Consider the following 20,286-nt stretch of genomic DNA (forward strand, 5'->3'; position numbering starts at 1 on the left):
ATACTCTAAGACACAATTTAACAATGGCAGAGCAAAAAGCTCCTACTGATCTTAGGACCAACACTGACATTTCCATCCTACCAACAGATAAGGGTGGGGCAGTGGTGGTCATGGACTACAGTTATTACTGGGCTGAGGGAACAATTGTCTAACCCTCAGCATTATATGAACATGCCCACTGACCCCACCCGGAATTTTTTGCAGGAAGCTGTTGATCAGGGAATTATCAGTGACAAAACTAGACAACAATTAATAGTCAAAGATCCAGGCAAATAATATCTTTACCTATTGCCTAAAATTCATAAATCTTTGAGTATGCCATTAGGCAGGCCTATTGTTTCGAGCATATGCACCCTTACGGAGCCAATTTCAGCATTTTTGACAGAATATTTGCAACCGTTATTACCACATGTCAGAGCTAGATTAAAGGACACAACTGAATTTCTACAAATTGTATCTGAGTCTGAAATAGAACCTCATTGGTTGATGTGCACCCTGGATGTTAAATCACGTTATACCAGAATTCCACACTGGGCGGGATTAACAGCATTAGAATTTTGGTTAAATAAGACCAATAGCTATAGCCCAGGTTTTAATACATTGCTTATTTGCATGACCGAGCATGTCCTTATGAAAAATGTCTTCTATTTTCAACACGAGTGTTACTGGCAAATACAAGGCACAGCAATGGGGGCATATTTTGCCCTAATATATGCGGATTTATATATGGGATATGTGGAGGAGCACATTATATACAATGAATTACATAATCTGTATTTGCCAGAGATAGACATATGGAGACATTTTTTGGATAACTGTTGGCTTGTATGGAAAGGAGGCAGTGATTATTTGGAGGAATTCATTGAATACCTCGATGGAAACAAATGGGGGGATGAATTTACAGTGAGTTATCATAAAAATGAGATTCACTTTTTGGATGTTAATTGACAGCGTCAACCAGATAACACATTACGAACCACAGTTTATCGCAAACATCCACAATACAACAGCTTGCTACACACCTACAATCTCCATCCTAAACATACCATTAATAATATTCCTAAATCTCAGTTTTTGCGCTTGAACAAAATTTGCTCTTCACAGCAGGATCTGACAAAATCCCATCAGGATTTAGCCAACAGATTTTTAGCTAGGGGATATGGCACACAGAATGTCAATTCAGCCATGCAATGGGCTAATAATCAATCCAGGGATACCTTACTAGAATACAAACATCAACCCAGGAAGGATAATAAGGACACCTTGAGAATGGTCACTACATTTGGTAGAAACACAGCATATCTTACTGATGTTATTGACAAACATTGGAATATTTTGAAGACTAATGAACAATTGGATGACCTTTTGGGGGACAAATGCCTATTTTCCTTCAGGCGGGGCAAAACCTTAGGGTCCCACATCTCTCATTACAAAAAAATCATGCATCAGGATGCCATTTATTATCAAACTACATTATCAGGGGAGAGATTGGTTGGTTCTTACTCGTGGACATTGCACTTTCTGCAAATATGTTTTCAAAACCAAAACCTTCACCAGTAAAAATACTGGACAGTTGTACAACATTAACTGTTTTGCTAATTGCGGAACAGATTGGGTTATATATTTGGCCACTTGCACCTGTCAAGCCTTCTACGTGGGCCAAACATCCAGACAATTTAGATTCCAAATGTCAGATCATTTAGGGGATATTAGGAATGCTAGAGCTACTAATGCTCTTTACAGACATTCACTGATTCATCCCATAGCGAAATTTACTCTTACAGTTATTGACAAAAAATCAGGCAACAGATCTTTCAAAACGGGGTGGCACAGTATATTAAACATGAAGGAAAGAAAATGGATTGTAAAACTAGGGGGTCTATTCCCTTCTGGATTAAATGACAAATTGTAGTGCTTTCCTTTCTTTTCATGGTTGGATACCATTTAGAATTATTTAGTACTCTTGGGTTGGTACCAAGAGTACAACAGTTTGAAAAATAAAAACAGAAAACAAAAAGAAAAAAAACAAAAAAGCAAAAGAAGAGAACAAGACAGTAAATCTGTATTGAATTTATTGTGTTTTGTATTGCATTTTTGTTCATTATCTGGTATTAGACCAGTTTTGTCTTGGACAGGAAATGATGTCATGGGCACTTAATGAGATTAAGTATATATTGAAGGGTTATCACTGTTTTTTGTAATATACCACTGATGAAAGCTATAAGCTGAAACCGGTCTGGTTTTTAGAACAAATCTTCATGCTCCCAAGGTGCTGGCTCTTTTTTTGATGTTTGCAGCAGTTTGTCTGGCCTGTGCACCTACCGTACTTGCTAGCCTACCTCTTCTTGACCATATGTGGGGAAGACCAAAATAAAATTTAAGGAGCGTATATACGAGCATAGAACAGATATAAGGACACATGATCATAAAAATGCTTTGGCCAAACACATTATAGAGTTTCCAGGGCATTTTTTCCTCTTCTTTGTATGGGAACACGTGTTGCAAGATCTTAGGGGTGGACCATGGGAGGATATCCTGGAGGAAAGGGAGTTGCGTTGGCAGTTTAGGTTGAATGCTACCACCCCCCAGGCCTGAATGAAGGGGTGTCAATATCTAGTGTTTTAAAACTGAAGTCATATGTAGTCTGAACAGTTAATATTACATACCAACATATTTGATATTTTTTTTATATTTATGTAATATATTTATGCAACACATTTTTAAGTAGATTCTCCTGCACTTTAGTTTATTTTTTTATGTAACCAATGTCTTTATGGGCTTGTTTTTAAGAGTTTTGTTTTGGATTTTAACTGTATAGTAGCATGAGCAATTGAGTAATGTGTAATGCATCATGTAACCTATTAGCAGGGGTATATAAGGATGGTGTATTTTTTGTTGTATTGATTCTGATGAAGTACTGGTTATAAAAGTGCTTAATCCTTGTCTGAGCTAATAAACTTGTTGGATTCATTCCTGCCTTCGCCTGTCCTTTTGGATTTAACTGCTGTTTTGTGGAAGTGGTACAGTTCATAGCGGTGTCTTTGGGTCCTTGTATATAGCCTGCACTAATACTACAGTATTCCTGGGAATTCAAACTACTGCAAGACTGCCCAAATCAGCTTTCTTGGGACCTTGATATATGCTTTCTCTAAGTCTAGGAAGCAACAGTTTCACTCTTTCATTTCCACATTCTTCTCATCTATCTGAATTACTGCAAACATTGGGTTGTTCATGCTGCATCCTGGCCTGAATCTGAATTACTTATCTCTCATCTTACTTTCTGCTGTTTTGTGTATACATTTATCAATCATGCTATATAGAATTTTCATGCATTGTGACAGGAGTATGATACCTCTATACTGTCCACAGTTGTAGGTGCCCCCATTTTTTCTTGTACACTGGCACTAGTATGGTTATTCTGCAGTCATCTGGGATTCACTTTTCTCTCCATACTGTGAGTACCTCAGGAGCCATTTCTACCCCATATCACCCAACATCTTGGTCATATCTGCTGTGACATCATCTGAGCCTGCTGATTTCCCTGGCTTCCTTTTACTTAGTGTTGTTCTTACTTCTTCTAGGGTGGGCTCTGCTTCTTTCATTGGAGGCTGTGTCTGGGACAGTACATCTTCCATGGGGCTTTCTTCATTCAGAAGCTGCTGGAAGTAGTTCTTCCATCTGCCTTTGTTTTTGTTTTGTGGACTGGTGAGCAGGGTGTTGTTGGCATCCATTATGAAGGGTGCCTGACTATCTTCTTTATCTTTCTGTCTTTGCCTTGTGACCTGATAGACTTTCTTTGTGACACCTATTGAGTCACTCTCCAGAAGCTGGTAGAGCGCCTCTGATGCCTTGTTCTTTGCTGCTGCAACTCTTCTCTTAGCCTGTCTGTTAACCAGCCAGTACTCATTTTTAGTCTGGTCCGTCTTTTCTATCACCCATTTTTCCTACATTCCTTCTTTCTTTTGATGACTTCCTGGACTTTGGCATTCCACCACCAGTTTTTCTTTTGTACCTTATTCCCATACCTGGCTCAGTTGTATATCTGTTCTGTAGCCCTTGCACATACTGTTATGAAATGCTGCCATTCTTTAACTCCACCTATTTCCTATTCTTCTTGAGGTGCTAAAGTACTGAGTTATTCCTTGAACTCTTGTGCTTCCTATCCAGTCAACTTCCATGTCTTCAGCCTACTCTCTGATAACTTTAAAGCCTTCTCTGCTCACTGCAGTTTATGCTGTGGGCTGAGTGTTTCACTGGGGATGACTTTGGAATCATTGGTTCTACCCCAGTGCCCTTTCCTTACTAAGAGAAAGTCAACCTGAGTTGCATGTTGGTCATTCTTGTATGCAATCTTATGACTGTCTCTCTTAACTGGCCAGCATCAAGCCATTTGCCAGATGGAAATCTAAAATGTCCTCTCCTTTATTATTGCTGACCCACCCATCTGAACCCAGGCAGTCATTATATCCTGTTAACGTGTCATCCAAAATGTGCATTCACCCATTATGAACACCAGCTCAGGCTGTCCCACTTTATTTAGTAAGTCCTGCAAATGCTGTTTGAATGCATTCTCTTCCATATTATCACAACCATGCTGTGGGGCATAGGCTGAGATTATGAACAGCACCCTATCTTTACACTGGGTGTCCAGAGACTATCACTAATTCTGATGATGTCCCTCACTGTTCTCTGAAGCCTCTCCCTCACTACAATTCCCACACCATTTCTAGTCTGCCCTCCTCCTTATCATAAGTTGAGTGGATTTGTTGCACTTCCCCTCCATCTTGTCTTTTAGATACAGTGGATGCTCAGACTTTTTCTTACCATCATGCCATCTACTTTCAAGCTGCATCCTGTCAGTGAACCTACATTGAGTGGAGTAATCCTTTGTTCAGCTTTCACTCTATCCCAGGTAACTCAAGCTGGACAACTGCCCGCTGTCCAGCCAGTAGCTTACTTACTCACAGTGACCATTATGGGCACACACACAAATCTCCCACTGTTAGTATAGGTCAGGATAAGCCACAACACTTGTTTTCAAATGTCTGTGTTCATTTTTTGACAACATTAGACTGAATCACCTAGAGCCAATTTTTAGACCATTGAGTGTTTAGCCCTGTCACGGCACTTAATCTGTTTTCCTTGTTCTCTGCTTTAGAGAGGTACTGCATACCACAGTTGATGCCCAAAGTATTTGGTCTAAACAACTCTTTCCCTAATAGCACCATCTAGAGTCAGCTGCTGACTCCATTCTTGGGTGGGTTTGAGGTAGAAACAGCAAACTCTATACAGACACTGGCCAGACATCAGGAAATCATGTTGTAACTTGTGCATGGGAGGAAAAGGCCTTAACAATTATGACAACTAGTCTGTCATGTACTGTGGTGGTGGTGCTGTGGCAGCGTTGTCGCCTCATAGCAAGACGTTGTCCCATTTGATTCTCAGCTAGAGCGTCTTCTGTGTGGAGGCATGCGTGAATAGGACATGCCTTCGTTGAAGGTTGTGCATCAGGGCTGGTAACCCAGTACGTAATATATATATTTAGACAGAGAGAGAGAGAGAGTAAATAGCCATATTTCATTGCGTGGCATCAGATAATGTGAGATATTATTTGCAGGTGCAGCAACAGTATTATTGCCTGATTCCATCCTATAACACTGCACAGAGTGTACATTTCCATTATGAGTTATAATGCATTCTTAGCAGTGCAATAAGGTGTTAGTGTTTAATAGACTAGAAAACATTAACACTTTTGGGAGCACATTTTATAGGTTACCATACTTCTCAAATGTCCAGATTTTCACAGAATGCCAAGATTTTTGCTTTGTATTTTTGGTCTGTTCCTCATAAAATTATGATTTCCTGGCAAATCACTGGTAAATCTTTGAGGATTGAAGTTAAAACATAGTGATAAACATTTGAGTTTCAGACTTCACCCCCTTCAGAAAATTCATACTAATGCAAAACCTGTTTTCTATCACCTTTCTATGCTTGTAAGAGTAATATTTAAAAGTTTTCGCTATTTTTGGGCTTTTGTTTAGATTTCTTGCTATAAGAGGTTGAGAGGTATGTAGGTTACTTAACCAAACATTGACATTTATGAAAATGCAAAGAGGCAGTACATGTTTCCAGGAATAGCAAAAGAAGAAAGAAAAAAGAAAAAAGAAGTATGCAGTTGTCATGCAAAGATGATTAGCACTAAACACTGTAAGACAGATAGAAGAGGATATTGGGAACCAAAATGATTTGATACATCAGATAAGATAATTAACCACATTCTAAAAAAGCCTCATTGTTGAGAGATCATCAGGAAATAAATTGATAAGCTAAGCTGAAATCTGAAAGATCAAACTACTTGTTACTGGTCACATATAAAGCAAGTGAAGGCTAGTGAGAGTCATACCCTGGTCTCTGGCTTTACAGTGCACAAACTCTGGATTAGAGTGCTTTTCTGCATTTAAGGAGGAAGAAAAATAAAACTAAATGATGGGAATTATTTATTTATTTTACATTTGTTTCCAGATCCAACTGCTGGCTCTACTTGTTTTTTGGGGAGAAATGCTCCACATATAACGAAACACATACAGCATAAGTATAATAGAGTACAATTTCACAGGAACAGAAGCATGACATTTTACCTTTAACATCATTTTCCAGATACAGAGCATGATACATTACATAATACATCAAAACCATAGTGGTAGTCATCACAAATTGATATCACCTGTAATTAGGTGAGTTTAGAGATGTTATTTAGTTTGAAGGGTGAAACTGCATATGTAATGTTAAGATGGCTTAGGATACACTTTACTGTTAGAAGGGTGACACACTTAAGGTTGTATAGTTAGATGACAAATAGTGATGGTGATGTAGCTGAGACATAAAGAATACTCTGGGGTTGAGGCTTAGGACAAGGGTGAATAGTAGAAAGGAAGAGAAAGAGTTTCAGGCTGAAGGGATGATAACTGCGAGATAGGAAGGTAGGAGTGGTAACCCTGTGTGAGCTGAGGTCTAGCTTGGAGAGTTACAGTTACATATCCAGTTGGCTTGTAAGTGTCATTTTTGTGATTGTTTGAATTGGGTTAAGGAGGAGATTGCAGTTACATTAGTAGGCAAGGTGTTCCACTTTTTGGCTGTGAAATCTGAGTATAGGGAAGATCCCGCAGAGTTGTTGGGTTTAGTGAAGGAGAAGTTTGTTATTGGAGCTTAGGACCCTAATACTGGAGAAGGGATGTATTAGTTTTTGTAATGCAGGGGTTTTCTCTGGGTAGTAAAGTATTTTATGGCCTAATATGAGCTGGTTATAGAGAGGAACTTGGGGGAGTTTGAGCCAGTTAAGTCTTTTTAGGACTGAGCAGAGGTGTGTGAGATGAGAGTTACTGGAGGTGAATTTTGCAATTTTGTTACAGCAGGTTTCAAGTTTAGCAATATCTGATTTTCTAAGATTGGTAAGGATAGGTGAGGCATATAGGACTGTGGACAGGAGGTGCATTTGTGCAATTTTTGCCTTGGTGCTGTTTGTGAGGAATTGCTTGTGTCTATATAGCCACTCTAGTTTTTTATGTATTCTTTTAATGGTGAGTGAAATGTGATTGTCAAATCTGAGGTTGCAATCTATCTCATCACCAGGAAGTTTGGTGTGGGGTGACAGGAGAGATACTGGTTTTGTTGTGACATGTGATAGTGAAAGTGAGTGCATGAGTATTGAGGTTAGTTGGTGGAAATATTAATTGTTTGGTTTTATTAGGGTTTAGTATTAGTTGAGAGTTGGTAAGCCATTCTTTTTAAGAGAGGAAAGATGCCTGTGTTATTGGTTGAAGTTCAGGAACAGATTAGTGCCGAGTCATTAGCATATGACTGAAGCATGCAGAGAAGAGGTGTGGAGGTTGTTCGTAAAGATAGAAAAGAGTAAAGGACCAAGGGCGGAGCCTTGGAGAACACCTATTGTAACTGGTAGAACAGGTGAGAGTTTATGCTTCCACTGCACTGCTTGCTGCCTGTTTGTTAAACAGCTTTGAAACCAGGTAATGGTGGGTCTGCTAAGGTTCAGTTCAGAGAGGGATGAAATGAGTTTGTTGTGGTTAACCATATCAAATGCATTAGAGAGGTCAAGAAAGATAGTGGACACAAAGTTACCATTATTTCTGTGTTTGTTGACTGCATGAATGAATGACATAAGGACTGTTGTGGTGATGTAGTATGGCCTGAAGCCATGTTGAGTGTTAGTGAGTAGGTTATGGGTGTGTAAGGTAATTTCATTAAAATGAAAGATAAGGAAATAAAAAAAAAAAAGTAAAATGTAAACAGTAGAATTCTAGAAATAAGTGAAACTTCAAAAGTAGCCTAAGGCCTAAGTATATTTAACATTTTATATATATATATATATATATATATATATATATATATATATATATATATATATATGCAAATGTCAAGATCATAAGATCAAAGTTTTGAAACTTTGAAATTGTAAAAAAATAAATAAATAAAAACAAAAAATTACTTTTTTACATTTCTGCAGCCCCCCTGCACTTCCCACACCCCATGCTATATACCAACTCTAAGATCATACTATAGTGAGGAAAATGGTAAATTTCCCATTCCGCGCAGTATGGTGATCTCTGTTCAAAACATCTGAAGTTTCAAAACTTCTATCAGATAGTCTCAACCATTTGCAGTTCAAAGTTTTGAAACTTCAAGGTTGTGAAGGGAAACCATATCTATCTATCTATCTATCTATCTATCTATCTATCTATCTATCTATCTATCTATCTATCTATCTATCTGTCTATCTATCTATCTATCTATCTATCTATCTATCTATCTATCTGTCTATCTATCTATCTGTCTATCTATCTATATATTTTTTTTATGGTTAATCTTTAATCTTACTGGCCCATCCCATTTTCAGAAGTTACCTAGAGTGTGTATAAAATGAAGGAAAAGTAGAGAAAACGTCTGAATGAGCTTTATTCCAAGTACATACAAACAAGAGAAACGCACCTCAGTGAAGCTCAAGAATGGACTGTACCATGGGTCTTGGAGTGGGAAGTACTTAGGGAAATGTAGCACGAAGCATTAAATGTTTATCGATGTTATGGTACTTCATGAACTGTTTTTTCAGCCATCCACATTCCTACCATATACACGTGTCAGCTTATGTTCAATAAGGTGGATACAGATAACTGAAAAGCAATAGAAAACAAGTAGAACGTTGAGAATGAGGATATATGAGCAAGTCTGATATAAAAAAAAGGAAAGTTAACAAATGCCTTATTTAGACATAGAAGAATAAAGTTCATCTGTTTGGTTTTGTGGTGTTAGAACAAGTCAATGTTGATGTAAGGCGGCATATCACTGATGACCATTTGAATAACTGTAAACTGAAATGGCAGTTAAAATTTAACGCCACTTGCCATCCAGGTTTAAATGAGTCAGTCTCCATTAATTCTATTTTAAAATGATGTCAGTATGCTGTATAAGGAAAAACTAAGTGAATACCATTTTTAGTGATAACGCTTTTAGCAAATATCAGTTAGAAATGTTTTTAATCATGTTATTTGATTTTATGAGGGCTCTCACTGGTTGATTTTGAAAGCATGGAAAGTATTTAATAAGGAGCTTTTAACTGGAATGTCATTTCTGATGAAGTTCCGTTAGACTCAGGGAATGAAGGCGCTTAACTTTTTTGTTTAATAAAAGTCAGTTTGTGAATTCTGGTGTCATTTTTGCCAGCACCACAGGAGTTATTGTTTTTTGAAAAGCAATGTGATTAAGGTGACAAAAAGGTTGCAGTAGCATTTAAACTTGGAAACCCAAGTGCTGTACACAGAGAAAAAGTGCTTAATAGAGGTATATTAACAGAGATTAAGACAATGATATTGTAAGAGATGTAAAATGAAGAAAAAAGGACAGTCAGAAGATACAGCCAGGATGGGAATGGATTAGTAGACAGTTATGTCTAATTAATATTTAGAATTAGGAAAGTAAATGAAGAATCCCTAAGTAAATTTTGGAAATGAAAAAAAAATGTACACAATGACAAATCAATAAATGCAAGAGGAATTAACAGTGAAGTTGATAGGAATAAGATGAAAATGAAACTTCAAAAGTTAAGATAGAACTAATGACGTAATCGCACATGAGCTGCAATGTGTGACCATAGTAAAGTGTCTTTGCATGTTTTTTAAATAACTATTGTAATGTGATTAATCTAATTTCCATGCAACTATATTCTACTTAATAGTAAGGAAACGTGGGTGTTCCCTCAGCAATAGTACTGTAATGTCTTATTTTTATAAAGTAAGTTTTTGTCAATTATTCTGAGGTCACTATCTATAGTATACAGGAGACCTGGACCTAAGTGCCTATTGAAGACCAATGTTTTTATTTATTAATTTGTGGGAAAATGTGAGGTATATACTCTGTGTCTTGCTGAGGCCAACCAACTCTTATTTATTTAGTGCTTCACAGCAGTATATTTGGGATGGAATGTGGACAGTGGGTTTAAATATTATTTAATATGCTTTTGATGACTTCATTAAAAGAGATTAACTTCTTATTTTCTAAGATGGTGCCTGAACCTATATCATAATACTCTTCATAACATAGTGCCAGATTTTCATCCTGCAGCATTGAGCAGACTATAATCACTTCACAGTTATCCATCCTGTACCTTTATATTGCTTTAACTTTGTATATTCCTGCTGCTTTTTTTCTTGCCTTCTCTGCCTATTTCAACAGTAGAAGAACATGTCCATGGTTCATTCTGAATCATTCCTTTCAGCAGAGGAAGGAATCTGCAGTCACTATCATAGCTGTTGTACAGGGCAAAAGTTGATACAGTATCCATGCAATTGTCTGTAGATTAATAATGTCTGCAACTGTCTGCAGATTAATAATGTTTTATTACAGAGCAGAAGAGGTCTCATTAATAGTGCTATTCCAAAGTTTTTTTTATATAGAAAGCCTAATAGGATAGAGTAACTGCTCAGTTCTTAGAATCATTTTAAGTCTGAAACAGTCCATATATCTGCCCGGTTCCTTCAACAGCCTACCATATCTGAAGAACTGAACTGGACTATTTAGTATCTGGTTTGCTTTTGGGCAGTTTTTGCTGTACTAGAGAATCTTCTTTATACTTTACTATTCTGAGATACCCAGTTAAGGATTTTTTAATCTAATTTGGTTGGGGAGCTTTGAACTGAACATCAAGGCCTGGACACAACATCTGTCTTATAAAATAAATTATTCTTTTTTGTTGTTTGTTTTGTTTTTTTTGTATTTTTTTAACTAGAAAATTATGAAGCTCAAAAAAATCACTTATCATCTGCTCTGTTAACTCCATAACATATGCATGTATAGAGTACAGGAACGTATAATCTTGCAAAAGACCAAATGTCTAATAAATGGGAAATTCTTACTGGCTTGCAGTAATTACTGAATTTATCTTTATATTTCACACTCAGTTTGCAACAATTACTGGATTTATCTTTAAGTCATTTTATTTTGTCTCTGTTGCCATCAAGGAAAATAAAAAAGTTAAATATATAATTATTATTTCTTCCTCAGCAAAGTGCAGGATTGTTACAGACTGAACTTCTTCATACCTTTTAGCTAATCCAGTTACAGCAAGGAATACATATAACTTGTAAATCCAAAGCTTCCAGTTTCTGGCAAAGTCCATTGTAATGAAAGAAATCTTGAAAGTTGAGTTGCACTACATTTCCAAACGCAGAGAGTCATGACAGGAAATAAATGCCTTAGTGTCTAAAGCATTTTTTCATCAGCTCTGGCAGATAACATTTCACTTCTCACACCAGGTCATATCATGGAGTTTAGACCACATCTTGCATCTGTGAAATTAATACACAGATGCAAGATGTGGTCTAAACTCCATAATATCTAAACTGAAAAACTGAATTCCCTGGGAATTTTTTGTTCTATATGACACGATAATTATTGTAGTTAGCACAGTAACATTTAAAGGTATATGCCCTGGGTGTAACAGGTATTCACAGAAGTAAGAGGATTACACAGAAACCTAATCATGTTTTATAATCGCATTACCAAGGTGGCAGAATGAAGCAACCCTATTCACAGGATAAATCTGGATGACAGTAATGCTTTTGACTCAGCCAGTTCAGCTTTATAAATGTTTTATTCTTGATTGTACCTCAGAAGACTGATGTTCAACTGGTGGCTCTGGCACTAGACAAAGTGTGTAAGGAAGTGAGTGGTAAAATCTGGCCTGCCTATCACAGGGAAATATACTAGTTAATTCCCATCTTCAGATCACCATATGGGGAAAGCAAAAAACAGAACTCTTGTAATTGGACCACAAAAGGTCTAAACCCACAAAAGTGAATGCAAGAATCTATTTATGATCCACATGTATATATAATTATGTACCCACACTGGCTTTGCACAATGAGCACTTCCTTCACTGTGCTGTCCAGCTAACAAGAAGGTGTCCACTCCCAGAGGATGACAGGTTTGAAAGGACATAGATTCAGATCGAGTCAATTCATCACAGTGGGCTTCTTGCAAAAATAAGGAAGCAAAAAGGGGCATTGACTGCAAAGATAGGTGAGAAAATGCAGAGCAATGACAATAGACCAGCAGTAAAAGGAGCGGATAGGGGATGGGGGCTTAGTGTCAAGTGTGTTTTCAGTGACTGATCCTAAACTCAGAAGTATTTAATGTTTTCATTTCTGATTTCACACAGGAAAGGAAAAGTGGAGTAAAATATATGCCAGTGAAACCAAGGTTTAGGGGAATGATATCTCATAGAGATGAGTGTGAATGACCTGTCTGGAGATATCATCATAGAGGTAGTAGCTCCATAGCAATCTTTCCAAGACAGGGTCAAGGGTCAGAGGCTAGGATGGCAATTTATTACCACAGAAAGCCTTAACCATCAGGTTCATTGTCAGAGGGCTACAGCAACGGCAGACTAAATATTAGGATATATACAAAAATGGTGTTTCATTTACTGAGATGGTGGTGCTGTCCCACAGAAGGTCTTTGTGAGACCACTGCTGAAATAATGCATGCAGTTCTAGAGGCCTTACAGGGAGCAAGAGGTTGCACATGTGGAGAAGTTGCAAGGAAAAACAACCAAGACAGTTCTGAGGGTAGATACATGATGCAAAAAGAGAGACTTAAGGAACTTAACCTTTTTGTCTAGAATATCTGAGGTACATTTTGTGGCTACGCAATGCATTACAGAGGATACAACATGGTATTAGCCTGGATAAGAACTGACAAAACTACCTGTTTAACTATGAAATTATGAAGTACTAATTCTAATAGAGCAATGGCATAAGTTCACAGAATGGACAAAAGAGGAAAAAATGGTGGGATACTTATAAAATGTTAAAACTCTTGAAGTAAAAGAACAGGAACGTCCAGTTGCCTGGGCTAAATTATACACTTGAGTGTTACAGAAAAGTCTCACAGTCACTCTCTACTGGCATTTTAATGTTATGTAAAAGGGCCCCTTAGCACAAACATGGCAAAAGGAACTCTTATCAGGTTGCAAGGCAAAAACAGAAAGATAAAGAAAATGGTCAGACACCTTCCATAAGGAATGCCAGCAGCAACTTACTCACAGAACATCAAAAACAGATGGAAGGATCACTTCTAGAAGCTTCTGAATGGAAGTAAAATCCCACAGAAGCTCCATACACAGCCTACAATGAAAGAGGAAGAAGAGTACTCCCTAGAAGAGGTGAAGAACAGCACTAAGGAAAATGAATTCAGGAAAAGCAGTAGGCTCAAATGAGTTAACTTCAGATATAATCAAGATATTGGGTGGGTTAGGGGAATAATGGCTCTTGAAGGTATTCAGAGCAGTATGGAGAGAAAGGAGCACCCCAGATAACATTCACAACTGTGGGCAATATTGACGTATCAAAGTCCTGTCATACTGCATGAAAGTGCTGCAGAGTGTAATTGATGAATGAATTTACAAAAGTAGAAAGTAAGATGGGAAATGAACAGTTTAGATTCAGATCAGGATACAGGAAAACTGACCCAATATTTGTAGTCAGACAGGTAATGGAGAAGATGCAAGAGATAAGGAAAGAGTTCAACTAGGCATTCCTAGACTTTGAGAATGCATACAAGTTCCAAAGAAAGCTGTTTTGGGCAGCCCTGCCAGAGTTCATAACCTTGGTAACACAGGCAGAATTAGTGCAGGCCACAAGTACAGTGTTCAGTATCATCGAGGGGTTCCCAGTGAGAGTGGATGTGTATCATGGTTCAGTTCTAAGTCCACTGCTGCTCATACTGATAATGGACTACATTAGCAATTAGGTCTGAGAGGACAGGTAAACAAAGATGTTATATGCAGAGAATGTGGCACTACAGACAGACTCTGAACAAAAATTTCATCAAATGATAGGCAAATGGAATGCAAAACTGGAGATACATGGGATGAAACTGAGTACAGACAAGATACGTGTCATGCAAGAAATGGATGAAATCCAAAGAAGCTGAAAACTAAGACAGAAGGAAAAATAGTGGAGCAACAGCTTCAAATATCTAGTAGGGATAACTGAGGGATAGTTGAGGAAAAGCGAAGTGTGAATGAGGAGGTCAAAGCTAGAATCAGAGATGATGCAACCAATTGCATAAACTGTCAGGGGTAGTGTATGACAGAGAAATCCTAAAGATGCTGAAAAATAAGGTGTACAAAACAGTGGCATGACCAGTACTGCTATATGGTACAGAAACATGTGAATTAAGGAAGCTAGAGGTAACGGAGATAAAGTGTCAGAGATAGGTGAGATCATGCACAGTGTAGGACAGAGAAAGAAATGATGACATCAGAGTAGATGCCAAAGTAGCTGCAATTGCAGAAAAGATCAAAGAGAACTGATTTCAGTGGTTCAGGCGCATGTGTAAGAAAGCAGAAAACAACTGATGAAGAGAATTTGGGAGGGACAGGATGAATACAACTAGAAATGAGGACATCCAGCAATGAGATGTGTTATGTGAGAGATAACCTGTGACAGGCATGACTGTCAAAGAAGAAAAGAGAGTGACACAGAATCAAGAGAAATGTTAAGCAATACTCTGACACCATGTGGAAAAAGAGGAAAAGGGAATTTGATATGACAGAAGCATAGCTGGTTCAATCAGTGCCATGGGTTGGTATTAGAAACTGGTGCCCTACCACCTCAGCTCTTCAAGTGAACAACCAAAAAAAAAAAAAAAAAATGGACGTTCCTTATACACGCACACCAATGGCCAGTTACACAACATGCCCCCCACCACTGCTCCAGCCAGGTCCCATTTCTTTGTCCCTGCCACCAGCCCTCCTTCAACATACCCTGCCTACACTGCTCATGCTTTAGTCTTAAAAAAAATCTCCTTTTTAAACTGTAGCAAACTGCCTGCTACAAATGTAGCAAACAGTTGCTTCAGTTTATACCCTCCCTGAATAGAGTGATAAAACCCTCATACTTTAGTTAAAAACAAACAAACAAAAACAAATACTCCTTTTTAAACTGTCACAAATTGCTTGCTACAAATGTAGCAAACAGTTGCTACAGTTTATGCACTGCCTGGATAAAGAGCTACGGTACTCGGGTTTTATTTAAAAAAAGATTTTTTTTCTTTTGAACTGTAACAAACTGCTTTCTACAATGTGGCAAGCAGTTGCTACAGTTTAGATCACACACAGACCTCAACAGTACTCAGGTTTGACCGCAAATCCAATACTGGCTTTTAAAAGCCAATATTGTGTTAAAGCAAGTTCCTGATTTGCTGATCGCACCCCCTCAGCACTTTGGGCACTTCTCGCCCCACTAAGCAACTGTTTGATGATAATGATGATATAAAAGGAACCCTTGTAACTCAAATCTTTTCTGAAATATCTTGACCTATGATTTAGAAAACCATGTCCCCCTTTCCTGACAGATCATTTACCCTTTTTGCTTACAACAGTTTGTGCAGTGACTTTGATACTTAGTTTATAATCGGACTGTCTGAATCATTCTGCATAATTCATAGATTCATAGATTCATAGATTAGTAGTTCTAGTTTAATATATTGCTTTTAAAACAGGAGTCAGTTATAGTTCAGCTTTACAATCAGAAGCAGGATAAATATTCCAGCACTTAATACTATCTCTCAAGTTTCTTTCCAGAAAAAACAGAAAAAGTAAAAGAAATCTGAAAATCGTTTCTAGATGGAAGAACTGCCACTTTGAAATGCTCTGACTCATTCTACTATGGACAGATGTCATTTATATGTTACACAGTGGGCTTTACGGAGAGTAAGGCTTCAGTCTCCAGCAGTATGCTATCTTTTCTAATTCCTTTCTCATTTCAAACATCAGTGCATTTATCATAAATTTGCTGATTATAGTACACTTATTTCAAATTAAACAAAGTTGTAAGTTATGCAGAAGTGTCCAGTTATTGCTCACGAATTAATAACGCTCTTTGAGGTTATGACTGGCATAACGCAAAGAGTCCTCATGAGACAGCCTTGGTTCATAATAATTGCTGTTGTTAGGAGAGAAACAGCCACAATGTTCTTTTTCTCATTAAATAAAGAAGTTACTTTTGGCAATTACATAATAAAAATGCCCTAGTGTCAAGTGCTCTAAATAAATGATATTGCCTAAAACACTAATGGCACCACTGCTGCGCAACAACTCACAAAAAACTAATGCATTTCATGTTATCCTGCAGTTGTGTACAATGTTTTCAGCTTGTGAATCATGGCATAACATTCTTATATCAAAGTACAGACATTGACTTTTGAATAAAGCAAACCATTACTTGTTTAGTAACTCAAAATTAAACCCATGTTGGAAACTTAAACTATCCAGTTTCTTTCAAAAACTCACAACAGAGCCATAATTCAGTGCTACCATCCCTTCCTCAAGGTTATCAGGTCAAAGAATAGCTAACAGTCAGAAGCAGAAATTTGAAGAAAGTCATGTAGCAAGCCATAACTCAGAGTGATGCAACAAATGTTAAAATTAAATAAGATCATTATACATAAAGATTTTTACTGGGTGGCCACGGTGGTGCAGCGGTTAGCATTGTCACCTCACAGCAAGACATTCTCTGGTTCAATTCTTGGCTGGGGTGCCTTCTGTGCGGAGTCTGCATGTCCTCCCTTTGGTCATGTGGGTTTCCTCCGGGTGCTCCGGTTTCCTCACAAAAACATGTGTAGGTGGATTGGACACTCTAAAATGGCCTTGTCTGTGTGTGTGTGTGTGTGCCTTCTGTGAAGACTGGGTGCTGGGCTGGCAACTCAACACCATAAAACTCCACTGCCAATCATGAGTGGACAGGTGATCTGCTGTGGCGATCCCTAATTGGGAAAAGAAGAAGATGCATAAAGATTTTAACCATATATGAAGTGCAAATACATAAAAAACATGCAGCAGTGATGCCATGATATGTGCCAGCAGTTGTTACCCGGTCAGAGCATTTGGCATTGGCAAGAATGTCAGCAGAAACCAGCATCTAAAGCAAAACAGTAAAGTACAATTGTATAAGTTGAACTTACCATAGCAATAGCTGTTCAAATGATAACTGCTACAGTAGTCTTAGGTATATATATGTTATACCCTTCCAAGAATATAACAGCCAGACAGCTTCTAAAGCTTCAGGGTACCTTCCATGTGCCAAAACTGTCGAACTGCTAGAGCTGAGCTAACTATAATATGAGTGTGGGTGTCAAGCCCTTCAGAGCTTTCATGCCAGCAAAGACAGGGAAGCTGAGCCCTAAAAGAACAATGCTAGGAACAACAAAAAATAAATGTCCACACCATGGTATAAAAAAAAAATACCAAAAAAGGAGGGGGATGGAGAGATGCAGCAGCTACTGCAGCAGCGGTCATTCGAGCATCTACTGTTATGGTAAGTTTATTTACAGAACTGTACTAGGTTCATCATACTGATCATTGCTGCAGTAGCTTTAGCTATATGGGTAGATTACCATAGCTAACTACATTTTGGAGGTGGAAGGAGAAGAGTCCAGGAGCCCCTGGAGAATTGTTCTAGCAAACCTTGATCTGGACCTAGAGAAGGAATCAAGCTTGTAGTGCTTTGTAAAAGTGTGTACAAAGGGCAAAGTAATAGCCTCTAGCATACTTGTAGAATTCAACTCTTTCCAAAAAGCCATACATGAAGCTAAGGCCCTGGTAGAATGTGCTTTGACCCTGTCTGGAATAGATTTGTTATAGTGAGCATAAGAAATGGTAATAACCTCAGTCAACCATTTGAAAATAGTCTGTTTTGACACAGGTTGTGTCTTCTTCTTACCCTCACAAGAAATGAGCAACTGATCCAAAGATCTGAAGGATTTAGTTCTGTCAAGACAGTGCCTGAGTTGTCTGTAGACATCCAAGGTTTGGAGTATTCTTTCTCCCCCATTTTTAGGTTCAGGAAAGAAAATGAGGAGATGAATAGTGTGGCTTAAAGTAAACTCTGAGGCCACTTTTAGGCATAGCAGAGGGATTAGTTCTCAAAGAAACCCTTTTCCTATGGGAAATGATATAGGATTGACTTACCATAAGATCTTGCAATTCAGACACCCTTTTTGCAGAGTTCAGAGCAATGTGTAAAACTGTTTTCCATGTTATGAATCTCAAGTCAGATAGATTAGCGGGTTTAGATGGAGCAAGTGTTAACTTCTCCTACACAAAAATTAAGATCCCAAGGAGGGGCCTCAGATTTTCCTGGAGGCCTCTTATGCAAAACCCCTTTCAAGTGCATTTTGACATGAGACTGCATTAGGAGAAGAGGATCCATGGGCAGACATGCGGAAATGACTGATAAATGAACCTTGATAAAGGAATAAGCAAGGTCATGGGAGAGTAACTCACAAAAATATTGTAGAACCAGAGAATAACTAGCCTGAATGGATGCCGGTTATGTTGTTGGCACCAATTAGAAAAGTTTTTCCATTTGCTAGTATGTGATTTTCTAGTAGCAGGCTTTCTTGTCTCCATTAGTAGCTGCTGCATGTCCTCAGTAAATAGGTTCCTAAAAAGAATTAAGACCCTATCATCCAGGCCATTAATTGGAGATGATTGATGTCAGGGTGTATCAAACACCTGTGTTCCTTTGTGAGTAAATCCAGTCTGTGAGGAAGCTTGTGGTATTTGCCACTGACCATCTCCGAAAGAAGGGAGAGCCACGGTTGCCTGCGTCTGAAGAGAATCAGCACAGTGATCTCGAAGGATTCTTTCTGAATCTCCAGAAGTACCCAGGATATTAGTAGAAAAAGTGGAAAGGCATACAGTAACATTCCTGTTCAAAGAAAAGAAAAGGCATTCGTCTTCCAGGCCTTCTTTCCTGGAACAGAATTTTGCCAGTTGATTGTGAAGAGGGGGAGGCAAAGAGGTCTGCTTGAGAAATTTCCCACAGATGGATCAAATCTTGGAAGACCCCCTGATTTAATTTCCAGTTCTGAGGGTCTGCCCTGGTCCTGCTCAGCTTGTCTGCCATATAGTTTTACTCTAATTATATCACAACACTGGTGATACTGTATCCAAATTCGAAACTATAAAGCAAACAAACACTTAGCACACCAAACAGTTTATTGTAAAGCTTTTGGGTCCACACCCTTCCATCAGTACATAGTAAAAGCATCCTTTTCAAACTTTAAATAGGAGACTTAATTAATCACATGTTACAGCCAGCCTACCAAACCTATCCATTAATTAAAATTTAAAAGACTAGATACTTAAAATATAACATTTAAAACTTCTAAACCTACTTGATTATTCCTAAACGTACTCAAAAGTATGTAAATCACATTATAAACATTTGCAAAACATTAACTCATAAATATGAAATATTGACACATACATATATAAATATCTTACTAAAATTAATATATTATACCAGCTATACTTAAATATTCTCTCTTTGCCTTTTCATCAATACAGGTTTTAAGCTAACAACATTATTAAGGCCAGGCTTCACATCAGCCTGAAGCCTAACAATCCACTCATATTCTTTTAGCTCTAATGTATTATTCATATCACCTTTTCTTACTCCCATCTCAACTGCACACATAACTCTAAACTTAAATTTATGTCTCTCATCCTCATCCATAATATGTTTACTCAAGGCATTTGTTGATACTTTCCTCCTTATATCCGATTTATGCTCTATAATCCTCTCCTTTAATTTTCTCGTGGTCTTACCTATATAAAATGATGTGCATGCTACACATGTAGCTAAATAGACCACCTGAGTTTCATTACAATTTGTCAGCACCTTAATATTATAAACTTCTCTATTAATA

The sequence above is a fragment of the Protopterus annectens genome, chromosome 4.part1, assembly GCF_019279795.1.
Source record: "Protopterus annectens isolate FY-2018-M chromosome 4.part1, PAN1.0, whole genome shotgun sequence".
In the NCBI taxonomy this organism is placed as follows: domain Eukaryota; kingdom Metazoa; phylum Chordata; order Ceratodontiformes; family Protopteridae; genus Protopterus; species Protopterus annectens.